This window comes from Odocoileus virginianus, chromosome 17 (genome assembly GCF_023699985.2).
Source record: "Odocoileus virginianus isolate 20LAN1187 ecotype Illinois chromosome 17, Ovbor_1.2, whole genome shotgun sequence".
Classification (NCBI taxonomy): Eukaryota; Metazoa; Chordata; class Mammalia; order Artiodactyla; family Cervidae; genus Odocoileus; species Odocoileus virginianus.
In genome coordinates, this window is record NC_069690.1 from 29,961,125 (window position 1) to 29,984,168 (window position 23,044).

The following is a 23,044-nucleotide window of genomic DNA, read 5'->3' on the forward strand; positions in this document are numbered from 1 at the left end:
GGGCAGGTAGTCTGAATATCAAAAGATTACTGTTAATTAAGGAAAACCAATATCTCAAAGCATTTAGCCCTCTTCTGTGTATGGGGAAATGCAAGCCTCTGGGTTTATTGAAATCACTTCTTTTATATGCATCTCAGCTATTTGGGGCCAGCATCCTGTGTTTTTACACCCCCACCCCCACTTGTCTGTTGAGAGTGTCTGTAGAGACTGTAGCTTGCCAGCAGGTTCTTCTTGAATTCCCTTAGGATTCACCAGCTTACACACGAAGGGTCAGAATCACAGATAGGTGTGACATGCTTGTTTATCGATATGGCAGGAGGTATTCCATTTCACAGTACAAAACAGTTTCATGTGAAGACCTATTTCTTCACTCAAAAATGAACATAAACAAGCAAACAAAAAAAGCATAGATTTTGATCCATGGCTCAGAAATCTGGCAGTTTAGCAATGCTGTTGATAAACTTCAACCAAATCTCATTGTTTGGGACTGCAACATCAAGGACTATTGTATTAATCTCAAATTCAAGATCTGCCTGCATCCATTGGTAAGTGTCCCCATTCTTTTTAATCTCCATCTTGTCCTCGAGGAACTCATACACAAATCAGCATTTGCAAACATCTACACAATTTACAAACTGTGAAGAACTGACTCTTTTGAAAAGACCCTGATGCTGGGAAAGATGGAAGGCGAGAGGAGAAGGGGACGCAGAGGATGAGATGGTTGCATGGCATTTACCGACTCAATGGACATGCGTTTAAGTAAACTCTGGGAGTTGGTGATGGACAGGGAGACCTGGTGTGCTACAGTTCATGGGGTTGCAAAGAGTCGGACATGACTGAGCAGCTGAACTGACTGACACAATTTACGCCTAGCAACCTGACCCTGATAAATCCTGAATGTGCCGCCCTATGAGCCGTTTGCTTAGAACATGTGGACAACTTCCTTGAAGTCATAACTGTCAGGCGAGTGTATGCTCCTCGGTTTTTATCTCGTCACAACAAAGATTTGGAGTGACGGACATTAAAGCCCCCCTCGGTGTGTCACAGCTCTCGGGTCTTGGACAGACCGTGTTACAGCTCTCCGAACGGACAGTGTTATAGCTCTTAAATAAATCAGTGTTACAGCTCTATTTTATTTAGATGATAGCAGGAAAACCCATCTTCAAGGCATGAGGGCATGTCGATCCAAAGACATGAAGAGAAGAGCGCCCCATCGCGCGGGAGAGAGAGAGAAGAGAGCTTTGGCTCCTCTCTTTATATGTTTCTCTCTCCCTGGGCCTGTCCTATGTCAGCCACGTGTTTGTTTGAGTGCTGTTTATTTTACCTGAGGTTCTCACTCCAGTCCTCCGACCTTCCTTTGTTCTGTATTCACTGGCTTTTCCCTTCCAGGTCTTTTAGCCACTTCCATTCTGGACTCCTTTTCCCTATTCTAACTACCTAACAATAACCAAGTAACAGAATGCATTAAGCTCCCAGGACGCATTCCAGTCTGGGGCTTTGCTCTATCAATCATTTGCATCCTTTCCAGAATATCAGTACTTGTAGCTGATGGCAGCTAGTGCTAAAATGTAATCTCTTTGTTTCCTTAACAGATTGCAGTGAAAATCAGTTCTCTTTGAGTTTGTTCAAAATGAGCATTTGCGTTATGGGCTACTTTCTTCTAGTAATTCCGTAGCCTGAGCATCTCTGGGCAAACCTATCCTGCTGCTATACTCTTGCTTGAATCAATAGAATAGTTAAATTGAGTTTTAATAACTTCTCTTTCCATCTGGTGATTCTGGCAACTATGTTTCTTTTCGTAGTCTAGGCAGTCACTCTGCTTGCCCATTTTTTACCAAGTGGTCTCCTGATGTTCCTTTTGCTGCTCAAGATTTCTTTTTCTTTTCTTTCTTTCTTTTTTTTTTTTTTTTTTTTTACAAATCAGTGATCCTGGACTAGAGATTCTGTGCAAAGTAAGTCAGCCTGGGAGCTGGGGAGCCTCTAGTTGCCTCTTAGCCCTGGCCTCCCTGGTGGTTAATACAGTGAAAAATCTGCCTGCAGCACAGGAGACTTGGGTTTGATCCTTGGGTTGGGAAGATCTCCTGGAGATTGGGAGGGCAGCCCACTCCAGTATTCTTGCCTGGAGGATTTCCTAGACGGGGGAGCCTGGTGAGCCCCAGTCTCTGGGGTCACAAAGAGTCAGTGACTAATACTCACTAGCTCTGAGAACTTGGCTATATCACTTCACCTCTCTGAATCTTTGCTCATCCAGTGAATAGGACCAAATGCTCCCCTGAGGCACTTCCCAGTTGTTTGATTTTGCGGTCTCCTAAAGGCAGCTTTATCCAAGGGCATTCTCAGTGCAGAAATAGGCCTCAAGGAGAAAAACATTTAGTCTCATTTCAGTGCTTCCCCTTCCACCTTTTTGCTGACAGTGCCTAGGAGATTGCGGTACCAATTCAATGCATGTGATGTATAGAATATTTCAGAAAATATGTCTTAAACTTTCATCTATGCATTTTAGCTCAGATCTTGGATGCTGTGATCTTCATTATCAAACAGGTTACGGTTTTCTTTCTTCCTTCTCTCCTCCCCTTTTTTTCTCCCTCCCTTATCCTGTGGCAGGACAAACAGGAGACAAAGCTCCTTCAGAAAGATGTCCCTTGACTCATTGTCCAAGGCCAGTGGATTTTCCTAAAGGCTCCAGAGTGAATGATAGAATCAAACAGGAACCTTGAAAGTATTCAATAGATGAGGGTATGCTTCTTATGGGCTTCCCAGTGGTTTTGGTGGTAAAGAACCTTCTTGCTGATGTAAGAGATGGGGGTTCGATCCCTGGGTCAGAAAGATCCCCTGGAGAAGGGGATGGTGACCCACTCCAGTATTCTTGCCTGGAGAGTCCCATTGACAGAGAAGTCCGGTGGGCTACAGTCCATGGGGTAGCAAAAGAGTTGGACATGACTGAAGTGACTGAGCATGCAGATATGCATGCTTCTTTTTTTTTTTTTAATTGTGCAGTGGCTATCGACAATGCCTTTTCTTTTTCCATTTATTTTTATTAGTTGGAGGCTAATTACTTTACAATACTGTAGTGGTTTTTGCCATACATTGACGTGAATCAGCCATGGATTTACATGTGTTCCCCATCCTGAACCTCCCTCCCCATCCCATCCCTCTGAGTCATCCCAGTGCACCAGCCCCAAGCACTTGTCTCATGCATCCAACCTGGACTGGTGATCTGTTTCACACTTGATAATATACATGTTTTGATGCTATTCTCTCAGATCATCCCACCCTCGCCTTCTCCCATAGAGTCCAAAAGTCTGTTCTGTACATCTATGTCTCTTTTTCTGTCTTGCATATAGGGTTATTATTACCATCTTTCTAAATTCCATATATATGCGTTAGTATACTGTATTGCTGTTTATTTTTCTGGCTTACTTCACTCTGTATAATGGGCTCCAGTTTCATCCATCTCATTAGAACTGATTCAAATGAATTCTTTTTAATGGCTGAGTAGTATTCCATGGTGTATATGTACCACAGCTTCCGTATCCATTTGTCTGCTGATGGGCATCTAGGTTGCTTCCATATCCTGACTATTAAACAGTGCTGCAATGAACATTGGGGTACACATGTCTCTTTCAGATCTGGTTTCCTTGGTGTGTATGCCCAGCAGTGGGATTGCTGGGTCATATGGCAGTTCTATTTCAAGTTTTTTAAGGAATCTCCCCACTGTTCTCCATAGTGACTGTACTAGTTTGCATTCCCACCAACAGTGTAAGAGGGTTCCCTTTTCTCCACACCCTCTCCAGCATTTATTGCTTGTAGACTTTTGGATAGCAGCCATTCTGACTGGCATGTAATGGTACCTCATTGAGGTTTTGATTTGCATTTCTCTGATAATGAGTGGTGTTGAGCATCTTTTTGTGTGTTTGTTAGCCATCTGTATGTCTTCTTTGGAGAAATGTCTGTTTAGTTCTTTGGCCCATTTTTTGATTGGGTCATTTATTTTCCTGGTATTGAGCTACATGAACTACTTGTATATTTTTGGGATTAATTCTTTGTTAGTTGCTTCATTTGCTATTATTTTCTCCCATTCTGAAGGCTGTCTTTTCACCTTGCTTATGTTTTCCTTTGTTGTGCAAAAGCTTTTAAGTTTCATTAGGTCCCATTTGTTTATTTTTGCATTTATTTCCAATATTCTGGGAGGTGGGTCATAGTGGATCCTGCTGTGATTTATGTCGGAGAGTGTTTTGCCTATGTTCTCCTCTAGGAGTTTGATAGTTTCTGGTCTTACATTTAGATCTTTAATCCATTTTGAGTTTATTTTTGTGTATGGTGTTAGAAAGTGTTCTAATTTCATTCTTTCACAGGTGGTTGACCAGTTTTCCCAGCACAACTTGTTAAAGAGATTGTCTTTTCTCCATTGTATATTTTTGCCTCCTTTGTCAAAGATAAGGTGTCCATAGGTGTGTGGATTTATCTCTGGGCTTTCTATTTTGTTCCATTGGCCTATATTTCTGTCTTTGTGCCAGTAACATACTTTCTTGATGACTGTGGCTTTGTAGTATAGTCTGAAGTCAGGCAGATTGATTCCTCCAGTTCCGTTCTTCTTTCTCAAGGTTGCTTTGGGTATTCGAGGTTTTTTTGTATTTCCATACAAATTATGAAATTATCTATTACTTTTTCTGTGAAAATTACTGTTGGGAGCTTGATAGGGATTGCATTGAATCTATAGATTGCTTTGGGTAATATACTCATTTTCAATATATTGATTCCTCTGACCCATGAACGTGGTATATTTCTCCATCTATTTGTGTCATCTTTGATGTCTTTCATCAGTGTTTTATAGTTTTCTATATATAGGTCTTTTGTTTCTTTAGGTAGATTTATTCCTAACTATTTTATTCTTTTCATTGCGATGGTGAATGGGATTGTTTCCTTAACTTCTTGTTCTGTTTTCTCATAGTTAGTGTATAGAAATGAAAGGGATTTCTGTGTATTAATTTTATATCCTGAAATTTTGCTGTATGCATTGATTAGCTCTAGTAATTTTCTGGTGGTGTCTTTAGGGTTTTCTGTGTAAAGGATCATGTCATCTGCAAACAGTGAAAGTTTTACTTCTTCTTTTCCAATCTTGATTCCTTTTATTTCTTTTTCTTTTCTGATTGCTGTGGCTAAAACGTCCAAAACTATGTTGAATAGTAGTGGTGAGAGCGGGCACCCTTGTCTTGTTCCTGGCTTTAGGGGAAATGCTTTCAATTTTTCACCATTGAGGATAATGTTTGCTGTGGGTTTATCATATATGGCTTTTATTATTTTGAGGTATGTTCCTTCTGTGCCTGGTCTCTGGAGAGTTTTTATCATAAATGGGTGTTGAATTTTGTCAAAGGCTTTCTCTGCATCTATTGAGATAATCATATGGCTTTTTTCTTTCAATTTTGTTAATGTGGTGTATCACAGTGATTGATTTGTGAATATTGAAGAATCCTTGCATCCCTGAGATAAAGCCCACGTGGTCATGAAGTATGATCTTTTTAATATGTTGTTGGATTCTATTTGCTAGAATTTTGTTGAGAATGTTTGCCTCTATGTTCATCAGTGATATTTGGCATTTCTATTCATTAGTGTGTTATTTCCCCAGGCATTTCTTTAAGAATTTCTTTACAATGCGGGAGACCCAGGTTCGATCCCTGAGTCAGGAAGATCCCCTGGAGAGGGAAATGGCAACCCACTCCAGTATTATGGCCTGGAGAATGCCATGGACAGAGGAGCCTGGTGGGCTACAGTCCATGGGGTCGCAACGAGTCGGACATAACTGAGTGATTTCACTTTTTCTTCAAGAATAGAACACTGTGGGGGTTGGGGGGTGGTGTGGTGTTGGAGAGTATAGTAAAATCACAACTACTTGGCTCACTAGTTATTCAGGCTATTTAGCTTCAAGTCCTGCTCAGAAAGTCCTCCTGAAATTAACCTTGTTTAGTTCTACTTCATCTTACACTATCTTTTCACACCCACAGCCCTGCACTTCATTCATCCTATAAGCATTTATGGAGCACCTGCTCTATGTTAGGTACCGACATTGAGACAGTTCTGAGGAAAACATGAAAATCAAAGTGAAAACAAATATAACATTGATAAATGTGATAAATGATTGACACCTGAAAGAAATGTGTTGTGGGGAAGAACCCAGAGGAAGGTACTACATATAGACAGGTTAATTGGGGAAGGTCCTCATAGCTCAGTTGCTAAAGAATCTACCTGCAGTGCAGGAGACCCCAGTTTGATTCCTGTGTCAGGAAGATCCAGGAGAAGGGATAGGCTACCCACTCCAGCATTCTTGGGCTTCCCTTGTGGCTCAGCTGGTAAAGAATCTGCCTGCAATGTGGGAGACCTTGGTTCGATCCCTGGGTTGGGAAGATTCCCTGGAGAAGGGAAAGGCTACCTACTCTAGTATTCTGGCCTGGAGAATTCCATGGACTTAAGTCCATGGGGTCACAAAGAGTCGGACACGACTGAGCAACTTTCACTTCACTTCAGTTCACTTCCATGAAGACAAAGGGTGAGGGAGGGAAAGTCAAGCTGAGCAGGTCACTTGCACAACCAGGTGCCAGGCTCCAAAGGTGAGTTTCAATGATGATGTTCAGCTGCTAAGTAGTGTCCAAATCTTTGAGATCCCATGGATTGCAACACGCCAGGTTTCTCTGTCCTTCACTCTCTCCTGAAGTTTGCTCAAATTCCTGTCCAGTGAGTTGGTGATACCATCCAACCATCTCATCCTCTGTTTCTCCCTTCTCCTCCTGCCCTCAATATTTCCCAGCACCAGAGTCTTTTCCAATGAGCGGGCTCTTAGCATCAGGTGGCCAAAGTATTGGAGCTTCAGCTTCAGCAACAGTTCTTCCAATGAATAGTCAGGACTGATTTCCTTTAGGATGGACTGGTTGGATCTTCTTGCAGTCCAAGGGACTCTTTAGAGTGTTCTTCAGCACCACAGTTCAAAAGTATCAATTCTTTGGTGCTCAGCCTGCTTTATGGACGAACTCTCACATCCATACATGATTACTAGAAAAACCATAGCTTGGTATATGGAATCTATTTAAGATGAAGACATTTCACTTAATAAAAACAAAAATACTGAACACATAGCCTTTTTAAAAAACTTCGTAATTTTGTATTGGACTAGAGCTGACTAACACTGCTGTGATAGTTTCAGGTGTACAGAATCTGATTCAGTTATACGTATGTCCATTCTTTTACACATTATTTTCCCATTTTGGTTGTCATTACATAATATTGAGCAGTTTCCTGCGCTATACTTCCCTTGTGGCTCAGCTGGTAAAGAATCTGCCTGCAATGAGGGAGACCTGGGTTCAATCCCTGGTTTGGGAAGATCCCCTGGAGAAGGGAAAGGTTACCCACTCCAGTATTCTAGTCTAGAGAACTCCATGGACTGTATAGTCCATGGGGTCACAAAGAGTCGGACACACCTGAGCAACTTTCACTTCACGCCCTGTGCTATACAGTAGGTCGTTGTCAGTTACCTATTTTAAATATAGCAGTGTGGATATGTCAGTCGCAAACTCTCAAACTTTCCACCCCCAGTCTTTCCCCTATCTCTGATAATCAAAAGTTTGTTCTGTAATGGGGGAGGTTCTCTTTTTAAGAAAAAAAAATTAAAAATACAAAATTAGATATAAAAGTGAATATGTGTTTAGAATGAGAGAGAAAGCACAACAAATTATAAATTTTAAAATGCTGAGAAAAATGACGAAAATTGGGAAAGTATCATATTTTATTAATTTATTGCCAACACACTTCTGTAAAAGATTTCCCCTAATGTTAGCAGAATTCAACCTTTGGTTCACCTCTTCACATGACAGTAATTTTGTTATATCACTTCCTATTGACAGAATAGAAAGATAATTTAGTTTATTCTCCAGCATGGTTAATGGAAATTTTATTTATTATTAAGAGTTTAAAAGTTTCTTTCATCTTTACAGTTTACCGGTGGTCTTATATAAGTTTCTAGGTTTGTTTATCAAATCTGAGAAAACCTCTCAAGGTTATGTCATGTATTATGAGCCATATGATTTTGACACGGCATATCAGATTTTCTTGTGTGGTTACTAATATAAATACTCTTTGAATGGATGACTAATTATTCAGCTTTTCTTTGATGGCTTTATGTCATGATACTGGAACAGTGGACACAGAGATAGTAGGTAGTAGTATTGATATTTCTGGAAGTCATTCTTATTTGGGAGCCGTAATCAGTAACTTACCTCTATGTGGAAGTGACTACAAACCATATACGTGTATCTAACTAAACTCCAAGTGTAATCACAGCTTAATTTCTCCTTGGCTCAATGCCCAAAACCACCCGAAACAAAAGGAAGTGTGATGGAGGAGAAGCAGGGCAGAGTGTCAACAGTCTTAACCAATTGTGGTTACAGCACCTTACTTTTGCACAATTTTACAAAGCACATGGCCAATGGGCATACTACCAGGGCTCTTTCCAAGTCTTGGCAGAGGCTGGTGCAAATGAGGAACCACAAAACAAACCTTATCAGCCTCAGAGAACATCTGCTGCAAGGTGGCCAAGGTAAAGACGTCTGAAGGGATCCTGCCTGGAGACAGAGACACCTCAGTGGGGCTCTGACCTAAGGTGGGTCCCTGCGAATGAAAACAAAGGCATATCTAATTTTTAATATCTCTTATTTTTTTAATGAAAATCTTTTTATTGAAGTATAGTAGATTTACAATGTTTTGTTTCAGGTGTATAGCATAGCAATTCAGACACATATTAATAATATATAGTTAATCATTAATATAGTTGATAATATAATTAATTATTAATACATATGTTAGTTGGTAATTATTGTTGCTGTTTAGTCACTAAGTCCTGTCACCTTCTTTGCAACCCCATGGAGTGTAGCCCTCCAGGCTCCTCTGTCCATGGAATTCTCTAGGCAAGGATACTGGAGTGGATGGCCATTTCCTTCTCCAGGGGATCTTCCTGACCCAGTGATCAAATGCAAATCGCTTGCATTGACAGGTGGGTTCTTTACTACTGAGCTGCCAGGGAAGCCCAATAATTGTTAATTAGTATACTAATTATTAATTAATATTAATATATCTATTATATTGTTATTCATAATATATATGTCTAATATAATATACTAATATATATTATATGTCTAATATTATTATATAATAATATATTATATAATTATATATTATATATATATAATTATATATAATATATAATATATTATTATATTATTCTTTTTCAGATTCTTTCCCCTTATAGGTTATTACGAGATGTTGAGTATAGTTCCCTGTGCTATATATAGTAGGTCCTTGTTGGTTATCTGTTTTATGTATTGTACTAAGGAGTTTGGAATTAACATAAATACAGTACTTTATAGCTCTCCTTTAAGGGGGAACATAATTGATAGGTTTTGGTGATTTCTATTTAAGGGAGGGGGAAAAGTATGAAAGATGGATGGTTCAACTTTCTAACTTGACTAACTGGAGGAGATTGTCATTGAGACGAAAACATGATTAGGAGATAGACTTGTGAACATGACTGAGTTGAGAAGGGCCCAGTGATAACTGAGTTGGCAACACTGGTCTGAAGAGAAACCTGGGAGATGGTGGGGGCAGTGATGGGATTGGGAGGTTGGTGGTGCTGACCATCAGTGGAATGTTGGAGCTGGAGCCAGGCAGTGGCCACTGCTGCAGCCAGAACAGCCCTCGAGTAGGGTAGAAAACCAGGTTAATGACCTTGGCAGGTCACTGCAAGCTTGGCCTGAGCCAAACTCTTCTCTTCCACGTGTACCGGCTTGGGTATCTCACTCACAGTTTTCACCAAGCCTTCCATTCAGCTTAATTTGGCGTGTTTTGTGGTAAAAGTTCCTGGGCCCAAACTTTATAGGTCTTTAGTAGAACAGCTGTCTCAGTTCACAACCAAGTAACAAATCAGGACTTCTCCCCCCACCGCAGCACACTTATATAAGATGTTGTTTTAGTTGCTGAGTTGTGTCCAACACTTTTAGGACCCCATGGGATTTCCTGGACAAGAAATGGAATGGGTTGCCATTTCCTTCTCCAGGGGATCTTCCTGACCCAGGGATTGAACCTGTGTCTTCTGCACTGGCAGGCAGATTCTTTACTGCTGAGCCACAAGGGAAGCCTCTATATAAGTCCTAGCTGTTTCTTTTTATTATCCTTCTTCTGGTCATTGTTAATCTTTTCTTTCTTACTCATACTTTTTTTATCCCAATTTTATTTCTACAATCATTTAAAACATTCTTATTATATCTAATAAAAACAACCTCCGAAGTAATTTTTAAAAATAATTTGTATTTAAATAGAATTTATTTTAACCACATCTTGAATTTGAAAATATTTTATAATACAATCATAATTTTTTATTTGTTATTTTCTCCCAGTTTTACTGAGGTATATTTGACATACAATGCTGTATATATTTAAGATGTACAGCCTAATAACTTGACATACATACATTTTGCAAAATGATCACAGTAGGTTTAGCTAATATTGTCATCTCACATAGGTACCATTTTTTTCTTGTGATATGAGAGCTTTTAGGATTTACTCTCCTAGCAGTTTTCAAATGTACCATGCAGCATGGTCAGCCATAGTCATCATATTGTACATTACATCCCCAGTAGTTATCTTACAATTGGAAATTTGTCCTTTGTGGCCACCTTCATCCAACTTTCCTATCTGAAGTCTTTTCAGATATAATTCTATTCTTTGTTATATTGACTTATTCTCACTCATGTTGTCTTTTTCCTTGTATGGTTTGTCATTATGTATTATTTTGTTTTTTATTCTGGACTTGTACTCATTGAAAATTTATCAGTAGGACAGTGAGAATTCTTTGAGGTCTAAGTTAAAGACAGTTTCTTTGAAAAAAAAAATTGCGCTTGATCCTGCCTGCAGGCATTATAAATTCATGGAATCATTTTAAACTTTCTTAGCTTATTATTTATTTTGCTTGTTTTGATAATACTCTTACAACATAAATGTGGACCTCAAATCCATATAAAAGCCAGCTCATAGTTGCAAATTATGAAGAAAGATTTTTGTTTTCATTTCACTCAGAGATAAGGAGATGATGAGAAATTTTCTTTGGTATCTGCTTTAGTGGGCGTATTTCAGTATTCCTGCTCACCCCCCCACACCAGTTCTCTCTCTCACTGAAGATGTCCTATATTCACAGGAATTTTTGTGTGTAATTCTTTACTCTGTCTGGCAAGGGACATTTTCTGAGAAGGAGCATTCCTAGAGGCTGTCTCCTTCCCCTAGACAGTTGTTAAAAGCGAGTGTTTTGGTAACAGGGTAACATGGGTGCCCTTTGGGCAGTCAGCAGCTTCAGAGCTCACGTTGCTGGTTTCCGTGCATTTGCTCTGTAATTGGCCTCTGAGGATTTTCCCTTATTTTCTTGCCAGCTCAGGCACACATGTTAAATAATCATTTTTTCATATTTTGTTGCTAGATGGTTGTTCAGGTTATTGCTGGAACTGGAAGCCAACCATGACTTTCTTAAACAGTTCCCAGCCCTGCAGCGCAGTTTCTAACTTGCCTTTCTTTTCTCTTGTTGACAAGAGAATGGTGTGTCTTTGCCATATTCTCAAATTATGCAGCCTGTCTATATGGAACCTGCTTCCTTCATAGCAACTCCCTAGAGATTCCCCAAACCTTCTGCTTCTCTACAGATCACAGATTCATCAGCTGTCATCCTGAGATCACCCATCTCTGCTTGCTAGAGTAAACCTACTATTTCTCAGATCCAATGGCTTCCAATTTTTTATTTCTGTACTTCATTCTCTCATGAAAGAATTCCTCAATTATTGGACATTTCTCGGTTGATTCACATCTAAAAATGTCATTATTTAGTTCTCAAACTTGACTGTTTGCTTCAATTCAGTTCAGTTCAGTTGCTCAGTTGTGTTCGACTCTGCGACCTCATGGATTACATACAGCACGCCAGGCTTCCCTGTCCATCACCAACTCCCAGAGCTCGCTCAAACTCACGTCCATTGAGTTGGTGATTCCATCCAACCATCTCATTCTCTGTAGTCCCCTTTTCCTCCTGCCTTCTTCAGCATTAGTGTCTTTTCTAATGAGTCAGTTCTTCACATCAGGTGGCCAAAGAATTGGAGCTTCAGCTTCAGCATAAGACCTTCCAATGAATATTCAGAACTGATTTCTTTGATGATTGACTGGTTTGATCTCCTTGCAGTCTAAGGGACTCTCAAGAGTCTTCTCCAACACCGCAGTTGAAAAGCATCAATTCTTCAGTGCTCAGTTTTCTTTATGGTCCAACTCTCACAGCCATACATGACTACTAGAAAAACCATAGCTTTGACTAGATGGACCTTTGTTGGCAAAGTAATGTCTTTGCTTTTTCTTATGCTGTCTAGGTTTGTCATAGGTTTTCTTCCAAGGAGCAAGCATCTTTTAATTTCATGGCTGCAGTCACCATTTGGTTTGCTTAGGTATTGAATATAGCTTCAAAATAAATGATCCAGACTTCTGGTTTTAGTTCCAAAATTTAAAGAGCTTGGAGGTCATCATTCTTGTCCTTATAACAGGAAAAGAGCTGAAACACTGAAAATCATGCTATCCTCAGGCCCATTAGAGAATTGAGGTCTCAGGGCAGATTGCTACTCTTGAATCTGGAAGGAATGGTAAATCCAGAGCTAACACCTGTTTCCATAGAGCAGGAGTCACTGGAGCCTTAAACTGGTAGAAACAATGGGATGGTAATTTTGATGATTTGCTGGAGACAATGTAGAATAGCTTGAAGTGGAAACCTCCTAGAGCCTGCAGTCTAGTGTGTCCTCCTCCACAATCATGGAGCTTATTTCCAGGGGCCCCACCAGGCGCTCATCATGAAGAGCTAAGAAAGATCCCTTGGTGACCGGTAGAGAGAGGGAAAAGCAAACTTTGGAAGATGCCCAAAGCTGTCTCTATAACAAAGACCTACCATCCAAGGGGAACGATGTCACCAGAACCTTATAAAACCTAGGTTAGAGGCATTTACACACTCCCACCCCCACTAGTCTTTCTGTTTCACCTAAGAGGGAAAGGAGAATACTAAGAAACATTTGTGAAAGTCACAACCCAGGGACAGGCCACTGAAAGATTTAATCGTAAGAGTACAGAACGCTTTTGTTCCCCCACATCTGACCACCACATCAGTAGTGGCTGTGGTATAATAACAATGTATTAAAACTGAAAGAGCCGCAAGATACAGACTTTATTTAAGGAGGAGTGCTTGGAGAAACCTTAGGACAGCAGGGGGGTGCTCATCTACTAGAATGACTCAAGTCCAGACCATGGACAATGCCGAATTCTGGAAAGGATACAGAGAAACTGGAAATGTAGAATGATACAGGCTACTTTGGAAGACAGTTTGGCAGTTTCTTACAAAGTTACAGTTTTACCACATAATCCAGCATTGCATGAAAATGTTTATGGCAGTTTTTTTTTTTTTAATAATCTATAAAAACTAGAAGCAATTAAGATGTCCTTCAGTATGGATAAAGAAACTGTGGATCACCCATACAGCAAAATGTTATTTAGTGTATTTACTGAATAATTAAACAAAATGATCTATCATTTTCTATTTCTATTTCCATTAAATAGAAATGCCTTATTTAGCTGTAAGAACACATTGACGAATCTTAATGATACATTGCTATGTGGAAACAAGTCAGTCTGGAAAGATTACATATTGTATGATTTTTAGCTACATGTCACACTAGAAAATGAAGAGCTACAGAGATAGTAAAAAGATTACTGTTTGCCAGATGTTTAGGGGGACCACCAAAGATGAGATGGCTGGATGGCATCACTCACTCGATGGGCATGGGTTTGGGTAGACTCCAGGAGTTGGTCATGGACAGGGAGGCCTGGCGTGCTGCGATTCATGGCGTCGCAAAGAGTCAGACATGACTGACTGAACTGAACTGAACTGAACTGAACTGCGGAAGGTTGAATAGGTGAAGCACAAGAAATATTTTTTTGGGGTGGGGAACTATTTTGAATGATCCTGTAATGGGGAATACAAGACATTATGCATTTGTCAAAACCATAGACTGTTATAATACATAATGAATGTTCACATATTCAAATGAAAGAACAATTCAACCAGAGGAAAAGGTGTTGATTTAAGTAACTCTGGAAATGAGTGGAGTCTGCAAACATCAAGGCAAAAGGAGCTGCACGTAAGTACTATATCCTAACTGTTAAAGTTCTTTCCCATGAAGATGTGATTGAACAATCCTGATACTGTGTATGTATGCATATACTGGAATTGAACAATTAAGTGGATGAATGGAAGGTGGGAGGAGTCAAGTTTCTTAATGTGAGAGTCATATTTTACAGATAAGCAAGGGAAGGGGGCTAGAATAATCCATATGCTAATGGGTTATATTTGGAGACATCAGTATGAACTCATGTTCAGTCTAACCTAGACCCAGATATTTACATATAGAAATATTTATAAATATATGTATACATATGTATTAGTAAACACACTCATGTTTACTTGAGTGAAAGTCACTCAGTTGTGTCTGACTCTTTGTGACCCCATGGACTATACTGTCCATGGTATTCTCTAGGCCTTTCCCTTCTCCAGGGGATCTTCCCAATCCAAGGATTGAATTGGGGTCTCCGGCATTGCAGGCACATTTTTTTTTTTTTTTTTTTACTAACCGAGCTATCAGGGAAGCCCTATTTCTAAATATGTGTATACATATGTGTTAGTAAACACAACTCATATTTCCTTGCCTTGTCAGCTTAAAGAGCCAAGAAGCAGTGACATCTCAGTACCTATGAATACACTTCTCACTCAGATTTTGGTTTCTAATACCATTTCCAAACAAGGGGGCGTTGGAGAAATAGTGGATTCTAGGACTTGGGCAGAAGATATACAAAGATGGGTCTGGAGCATCTTATAGTGACAGGAAGAACTCAAAAAATACAAAAATAAAACCACAGCCCATCCACATTATGTTGAAGGACACAGTAGCTAAGTGAAAGAGCTTCTATGCCCAAAACTGGAACAAGGCAAGCCACAAAATAAAGTGAATTATAACCCAAAGTACAAAATAAGCATCCATCTTGACAGGTACACACTGTTACATTTAAAATGGATAAGCAGCCAGGACCTACTGTATGGCACAGGGGACTCTGCTCAGTGTCATGTGGCAGCCTGGATGGGAGAGGAGTCTGGGGGAGAGTGGATACATGTGTATGTGTGACAGTCTCTCTGCTGTGTACCTGGAACTACCACGATGTTGTTAATTGGCTATATTCCAATAGAAAACAAAAGGTTGAGAAAAAGCAGCCATGAATCCATAGTGATGTAAAGACATGATTGATTGATGGAGAGGGAGAGACAAACCCCCCATGGAGAAATATTCCAAAAAATAGCACGGATATTCTGCTTTCATACGCCCCCAGGCCTGACATATGGGTTGTGCACAAGACAGTATGGAAAGCAGGAAGACCAACTGTACGCTAGAAAAACGTGGCAGGCATTACCTCGGCACATGATCAAAGCCAGCATCAATGGTGATAAATCATGCTGGTGGTATTTACCCTTGCTGTGATGAGACTGGCGCTTGATTCTGTGATCTTCCTCCCTGGAACACCCAACTGCAGACTAGTAGAATAACAGCAAACAAGTTCCAATAAAGGGACTTTCTACAAAATACCAATCAGAGCTCCTCAAAACTGTTCCCATCATCAGAAACAAGAGAAGCCTGAGAAAGCATCACAGTCAAAAGTTACCTAAAGAGGAACTTCCCTGGTGGTCCAGTGGTTAAGACTTTGCCTTCCAATGCAAGGGGTGCAGGTTTGATCCCTGCTTGGGGAACTGAGATACCACATGCCTCCCGGCCAAAAAGCCAAAAACATAAAACAGAGGCAGTATTGTAACAAATTCAGTAAAGACTTTAAAAAGGGTTCACATTAAAAAAACAAAAAAGAAAAAAAAATTGCCTAAAGAGACAGGACAACTACAGGTGATGTCATACCCTGAGTGGAATCCCAGAAAAGGACACTAGCTAGAAACTAAGCCAGTCTGGATAAGAATGTATCAAGACTGGTTGATTAACTCTAACAATGTACCATTTTGATGTGAGATGATTTATGGGAACTGCCTATGCTATTTTCTCAGTTCTGTATATGTACAAGAACTCTGAAATATACAGTGTATTTTTTTTTTAACTACTCCCAGAAGCTGGAAGGTAGTTTCTTAAAACCAGTGATCTTCATTAAAAATTGGATTGTTGCTCCTTTGAGGAGATAAGATTTTTTCCCCCTCCTCTGGAAGCTTTCAGACTTTATTTATTTTGTTAAATCCAGACTGTTCTTAAGTTTCATGACAATCTTTTAGATGTGGTCTTCTGTCATTTATCTTGATCATCACACTATAGCCTTTTTATTCTGAAGAATGTTGTGTTTTTTCATGTCTGAGTTTTTTTCATTTTGTATTTGTTACTTTTCTCTGCATTCTCTGATTTCCTTTTTAGTGGCTTCCATCAGTAAGATGCTGGACTACATGGAACCTACTTGTGACTGTTTTCTTCATTCTGTCTACCTTTATCATTCTGACCTATGTTTAGAAGAGGTATCCTACTCTATCTTCCAGTCCTTCTATTGACGCTTTTTATTTTGGCAATGTTATTCTTAATTTCTGAGAACTCATATTTTCTGATTACCTTACTTCTCAACATCCTATTTCCTAGTAGATAATTTTCCTCTCAAATTTGAGGTTAAAAAATGTCTGTCTTATTTGTTATCTTTTTACTCATCTGATTCATTGGTTGCTATTTTTTCTTTTTTTCTTGCTGATTTTTTTTTTCATATCTCTTGTAATTCTTGGTTGTCTCTTTATATTTAAGGATGAAGATCATGTTGATGATTGCTAGAGTTGATGTGAGATTCTTGCATACTTTGGCAGGCTCTGAGAAGAAGCAGGCTGGCTTTCCTTCAAGGTGCCTTAGAAGGGAGATGACTACCTGTGAGATAAAGGTCATTCAAACACAGTATCAGAAGGGTTATACTCTGTACCAGGAACACCCAGTAATGCAAACTCTTTCTTGGCATTTTGCTTTATTTATTTGCAGGAGAGACTTGTATATTTTTTACTGCGGGAGGAAAGGAGGTTTCCTAGGTTCAGGGTGAGGGTGGAGCAAGTGGCATTGCCAATCTTGCTTAAACCTCCCGGTCATCCACATCTTTCCTTGTGTCCCACTCCAGCATCCGTACCTGCCCCCTCCACAATGGGAACCTGTCATGCATCTCTCTGTTGATTGGGCTCTCCCTTACCTCGAAGCTTTCTCCTTAGCACAGTCCCATCTGTTTCCGACATCTGAAACCATCCTGGACTTCCCTTGATAACTGCCATTTCCCTTTTCTCTCTGGTTGTGAATTTATTTTCTTGGAGTGTAATTCTACCCACATTTCCCCGAGCTTTGAGAGAGAACGGGAAGAAGAGGCATGTGACAGATCTGCTCCTCTGAAATGAAAGCATCAAGTCATTTTTTAAATAGGAAGACTTTATAAATAAGATGCTCACATCACAAAATAGTACATCTGCTAATTTAGGTTGTCTTCATTATCTGATTCATAAATAGATGGGAAGTCACTTGAGGACTGCATTTGTAATTCTTAGTCACCTCCTTGTAGAAATCATTTCGTGTAATTGTTCTCTATAAATACACAAGAAGACCAGGGCTCTGAGCAGAGAGCCCTTAACTGACTCAGGTCTTTGGATTTTGGAATGAGATGGGTCCAGTTTGGGTTCTGGTATTCTCACAGACTGGGAGGTTCTGAGCAGGTATTGAATTTCTTTAAGACCCAGTTCTCTCATCTATAAAATGAGGAAACAGAACTGCATCTTGGAGTTGATGTGAGGATAGAATCAGATTATACAGCACTCAGCACAGGGCTATAAGTGATCTAGCCTAATAAATATTGCTATTTTCATTGATTATGATTATCATCTAGGTTGACACTACTTGCATACCCAGTAAACATTTGTTTTTGTGGTTAATGATGATCACGTAATCTAACATCCTCTCTTTTTTGCCTAAATTGATTATTTTATTAACAGTATCTTTTTTAAAATTGGACTGTTGTTGTCTTACAATGTTATATTAGTGTCTGCTATACAGCAAAGTGAACCAGCCATACATATATATATTAATTTGATATCCTTTTACTTTGTCACATGATAAGTGATACAAGTTGTAAAAGGGAAGGGAGAAAGGAGTTTAACTTTGTTAGGAAGAAAGTTCAAGAGGGAAAATAAGTGCTGCAATGAGGAAAAAAAAAAAATATATATATATATAAAACCCAAAATATGAGAAGTAGAGGGCCCGTCAGCAGCACTTGTGATCCACATGTGTTTTACCTCAGAAGTTGGTTTATAAATGACTTTTTGTCAATGACGGTTATAAAGAATAACATTGAAATGTTTGACTCCAGCAGGATCTGGAATTAGACCTAGAAGGGACCAGACTGAAGCAGATACACTTGTTTTTGAAGTTGTTGGATGGGAGGAAGAGAAAAATCAGGAGGCATTTTACTTTTCATTATGGGTTTCAATTATAGTGCAATTATACAGTCTTCTGAGCACAGAAAACAAAACACACACAACTTCTGTGTGGGAAAACGAAGCTTTTGAAAGCATCTAAGGGGATGGGAGATGAAGCCATCATCAGAGCCAGGGTAGAGAGTGGGGTCTTGGGAAAGGTTGTATTTAAGTCCAGTGCCCAAACCCAAAGATTGATTCCACGGCTCTGATTCAGGGGAGTGGGAGTGGTGTGGGAAAGGGCAGCAGGTTCCCTCTTCTCAGCACAGTATTCATTTTAGAGGCTCTCTCCGTCGAGTGTGCACTTTTCTCATTTGTTTGACCAGCGCAGTCAGGGAGCAAGGAGACTCCTCCTGGCATATATTTTCCCACTTACCAGGGTCCCTGTTTACCCTGATCACACATCGTCCTGCATGAGCTGCTCTGCCGGTTAACCCCACAAGGCTGCTAATGAGCAGGTCACTTGCAGGTTAGAGGTGCGCTTGTGTTGTGCTTCTCGGCTTGCTGTTGTGTTATTATAACAACTGTAAATGCCATATGCAGCTGCCATACGGGGTGTGCTCAGCAGGCTGCTTGTATAATTACAGGCATTAGCCAGAGATGGAGCCTGCCAGCTGACATTCAAGAGGCAATAATAACTTAATTTCCCTCACAACAAATTGGCTCTCTAATAGGGAATTTAGTTACACTCTGAACTCAGGGATGGCTTGAGAATTCCAGCAAGCACATTTCTGTCCAGTCATTAGCATCAGGGGTGGGGTAGGCGCAGATATACCAAACTCCATCTCCTTGGCTGCCTAAAGATAAACCAAAGGTGGGTATTATTCCACACTTTTAATATTTCCAAAGAAAGGATGTATTGTCAGAGAAGCCAACTGGCCTCAATGAAGGGTTTGTCATAGTATGTACAGTCTTAAGTGCGTCGTGAAAGGTTTTTGTGCTTTTTGCCCACCTGGTGTCGCTTACTGAGCACTGTTCAAGAACCACTTTGCTTTATCATGGCGTTTGGAACTAAACTGACTATAAAGATTTCATCTGGGGATAAATTCCCTGGGACTCAACTTCACTGGGTCTTTGCTTATGTTTTCCTTTAGCCCAAATATTTCTCCTCTCATTCCCCACCCATCTAACATCTGTGCAAAGCCATTCCCTCTGTGATAACTTTCTTGATCCTTCTCTCTACCTCCAGAGGGTATGGTTGCTTTCTTCTTGTTGCTTTTCTAGCATTTGGTATAATAATTATAACACTTTATCTCTCAGAAGTCTTTGTGCCCACACCTGTCTCAGAGTTGACTGAGAGCCCCTGGCAGCATCTGTTTTTGATCCATCTTGGTAGCACCTAAAATGCCTTTTCCCCAGCAGGTGCCAGAAGCAGTTGTTAGATGGATTTAAAATATATTGAAAAAGCTATAATCATTCTGTATTTTAACATTTGCATAGAACTTTAATCACAAGGACAAAAAGACATTATAAAAGATTAATGGCTTGATTATTTAAAATAAAGCCTAGCTTTACACAGTATATGTAAACAGATTTGTCTCTATATACATATGTTAAATAATATTTATATTTTGTATATATTTTGTACCTATATATTTATATATGTATGCCTTCATATACACATACATGATGATCTTTGCACCTATTTCTGCATCTATTATTTTGCTGTTCTGTGCCATTTAACTGAGATTGCATCAAGCATTTACAGATAGTATTTCTGGCAACAAGTGTATATGATAAGGTAAATAGTAATGTATCCGATTATAATTGTAGAAATAACAATTATAAATCTAAGATTATAGAAGAAGGTTTACCTACTTGTTAGTTTGGATTAAACAGTCTATGAAACATATATATTTAAATAAATTAAAAATCTTGCCCTTTTAGTCTTTTACTAAAAAAAAAAAGAGATTGCAAACTTTTCATGACCTGGGAAGACTTGATATCCTCTGAAATGATAAAAGAAAATTAAAAACTGTTATTTACAGTTGGAATGTAGATTTGTATGAGATAATCTAGTGATAAATATGCACCTAAAGTCCAGGAAGATATGCATGCACAATAATATTGAATACATAGCAGGATTTAGCTTACTTTTATTTATTTTGCTAATCTGTATTTCCTAAAATGTTTATGAGTTCAGGATAAAATGGTTATTAATGTATAATTTTATTAATGTATTTTCAAAGGTTTATAAGAGGAAGGATTTTGGCACCTCTAAATTCTCATTAAATAATGTCCACAAGTGAGGTCTGGAAGTGCTGGGGGTTTTTTATGCTTAAGAAGTAGGCATAATTTATTTTATATGAGTTAAGTGTTTGAGGGTTAAGATAGATAATGTGCTTCTGGGTTCACAGGTTCTATGCAGGTGAGGCAGGAAATTAAGACATTTTGAGGTGAAAAACACCGGTCAGTGCTGGGGCTGAAACAATATTAAATTCAACATGCCCTTAATTTAGTTATATGTTTATTTTGTGTTTATTTTGTAAGAAGTTCAAAGTAGTTGGATTGTGCAGTGACAAAGGAACAATTTGTTAAAACTTGCTGCTGCTGTTGTTCGATCGCTAAGTCATGTCTGACTCTTTGCGATCCCGTGGACTGCAGCCCATCAGGCTCCTCTGGCCATGGGATTTCCCAGGCAAGAACACTGGAGTGGGTTGTCACTGCCTTCTCCAGGGGATCTTCCCGACCCAGGGATCGAACCTGTGCTTCTCCTACATCGTCAGGCAGGTTCTTCACCACTGAGCCACCAGGGAAGCCCCACAGCTTGCCGATCTTGTACCAAATTCAACTAATATGCTATTTATGTTGATAACACAGTCTCTCTCTCTCTCTCTCTCTCTCTGTCTTTTTATATTGGAGTAGAGTTGATTAACAATGTTGTTTTCTACATCTATGACTCTGTTTCGTAAATAAGTTCATTTGTACCATTTTTCTAGATTCTACATATAAGCAATATCATACAACATTTGTCTTGGAGAGATTTCATTTTCTGAAGTTTCATTTATTTTGTTTCTGTAAATGAGTATTTTATTCTAGAGGGACAATGGTTACATCAACTTCTGGTGCCAGGAAGGTGGAAGATGAAGGAATACAGCCAGGCGCTGGCTCAAGCTATCTATGTCCTACCCTGTGCATTAAGCCAAACTGTACTTTTCAGGGAGATTGTGTTTGATGATTTAAATGACTTGAAAACTGATACATGAGAGATGCAGTCTGATTCCTTTATGTGTTCATTCATTTGACAACCACTTATTGAGTGCCACCTCTATCCCCAAAGTCAAAAGGGTTATGTATTACAGAGAGGGTCCAAGTTCGTGGAGACTGTTCTCAGACCCTCACGCATCTTGAGTGTATTATTCTGCAGGTGAATCATGGGTCCACACAGCATTCTCTGTGGCAGGCTGTTAGGCTGAGAACAACAACCATCTCAGTGCAGACAGACAGTAAGGTGTGCTGGGCTGGGCCTTAGGGGCCGGATGAAGATTTGAGAAAGGAGAAGCTGGGTAGGGGTCAGGCTGTAAATACGGTCTGATTTAGACAGTGTCCACCTTGTGTCTGGCATATTGCTTTACAAATGTTATTTTATTTAATCAGCATAACAGATAGGTATTATTCTAACCCGACATTAGCACATCAAGCGTCTACTTTTAATTCCAGCCAGGGCCAAGAAGCTTGGAAAACAGAAGCGATCTCAGCAGGCAGCCGCGCCGGGCATGAGAAGACCTCACAAAGGAAAATGTAGGTCCCAAGTCTGAAGTGTCAGTTATGTTACTAACAGTTGCATATGGACTTCATTAACCAGCTAGCTAAATGGTCCTTATTTTAGCATCCCGCCAGCTGGAGGGGTTTCCAGGAGGAAACATGAGAAGGGAAAAAGTCTAGGAATCTCAGGTTCCCCAGGGTCTTCTGGAATTCTAACAGATTAAGCAAGATAAGGTCCGCTCTGAACTCCCCTCTCTTCTTCCTGCACCCCTCTGTGCAGTCACCTCATGGATGAATAAGACCAGAGCACCTGTATCTGTCCAGGGGGGGTCGGAGCTGTTTTATTTGCATCCCTTTGGGCCTCGGAGGCTGCATTCCCCTCGGGAATGCAAGGCCAAAGCAGAAAGACTTCATTCAGCACCAGCTCTCTGTGGGAAACGTGTGTCTCTCTGACACGAGGGCCCTTTATTGTATGTTTTCTATTACATCTTTAGCACAGCTTTGTGTTGCTTTTTCCCATAGGTTAAATATAATGACAGGTAACCTAATCCTGAAGGTAACAGAATCATCTTCGAAGACACAAGGCTCTATTTAATTCTTGCCAAATGACAGAATATACCCAGACTTTGAACAGACCTCCGCAGAACCCCAGTAAGTTTTTGTGTCTTGCCGAGCTTGGAGCCAGATCGTCCCTTTCTTTTCTTTCTCCCGCTC

The 23,044-nt window shown here is 39.8% G+C and overlaps 1 long non-coding RNA gene across 4 annotated transcripts in view; it reads left to right on the forward strand.

The window, feature by feature from the left end:
* The window catches only part of LOC139039079 (uncharacterized), a 77,855-nt gene that overhangs the window by 11,150 nt on the left and 43,661 nt on the right, over positions 1 to 23,044 (forward strand). For 2 of the 4 annotated variants that reach the window (XR_011492239.1, XR_011492242.1), the window contains exons 2-3: positions 22,286 to 22,366; positions 22,853 to 22,981. This is a non-coding gene — a long non-coding RNA (uncharacterized lncRNA). The remainder of the gene's footprint in view (positions 1 to 22,285; positions 22,367 to 22,852; positions 22,982 to 23,044) is intronic. The other 2 variants (XR_011492240.1, XR_011492241.1) reach the window with 1 other exon arrangement.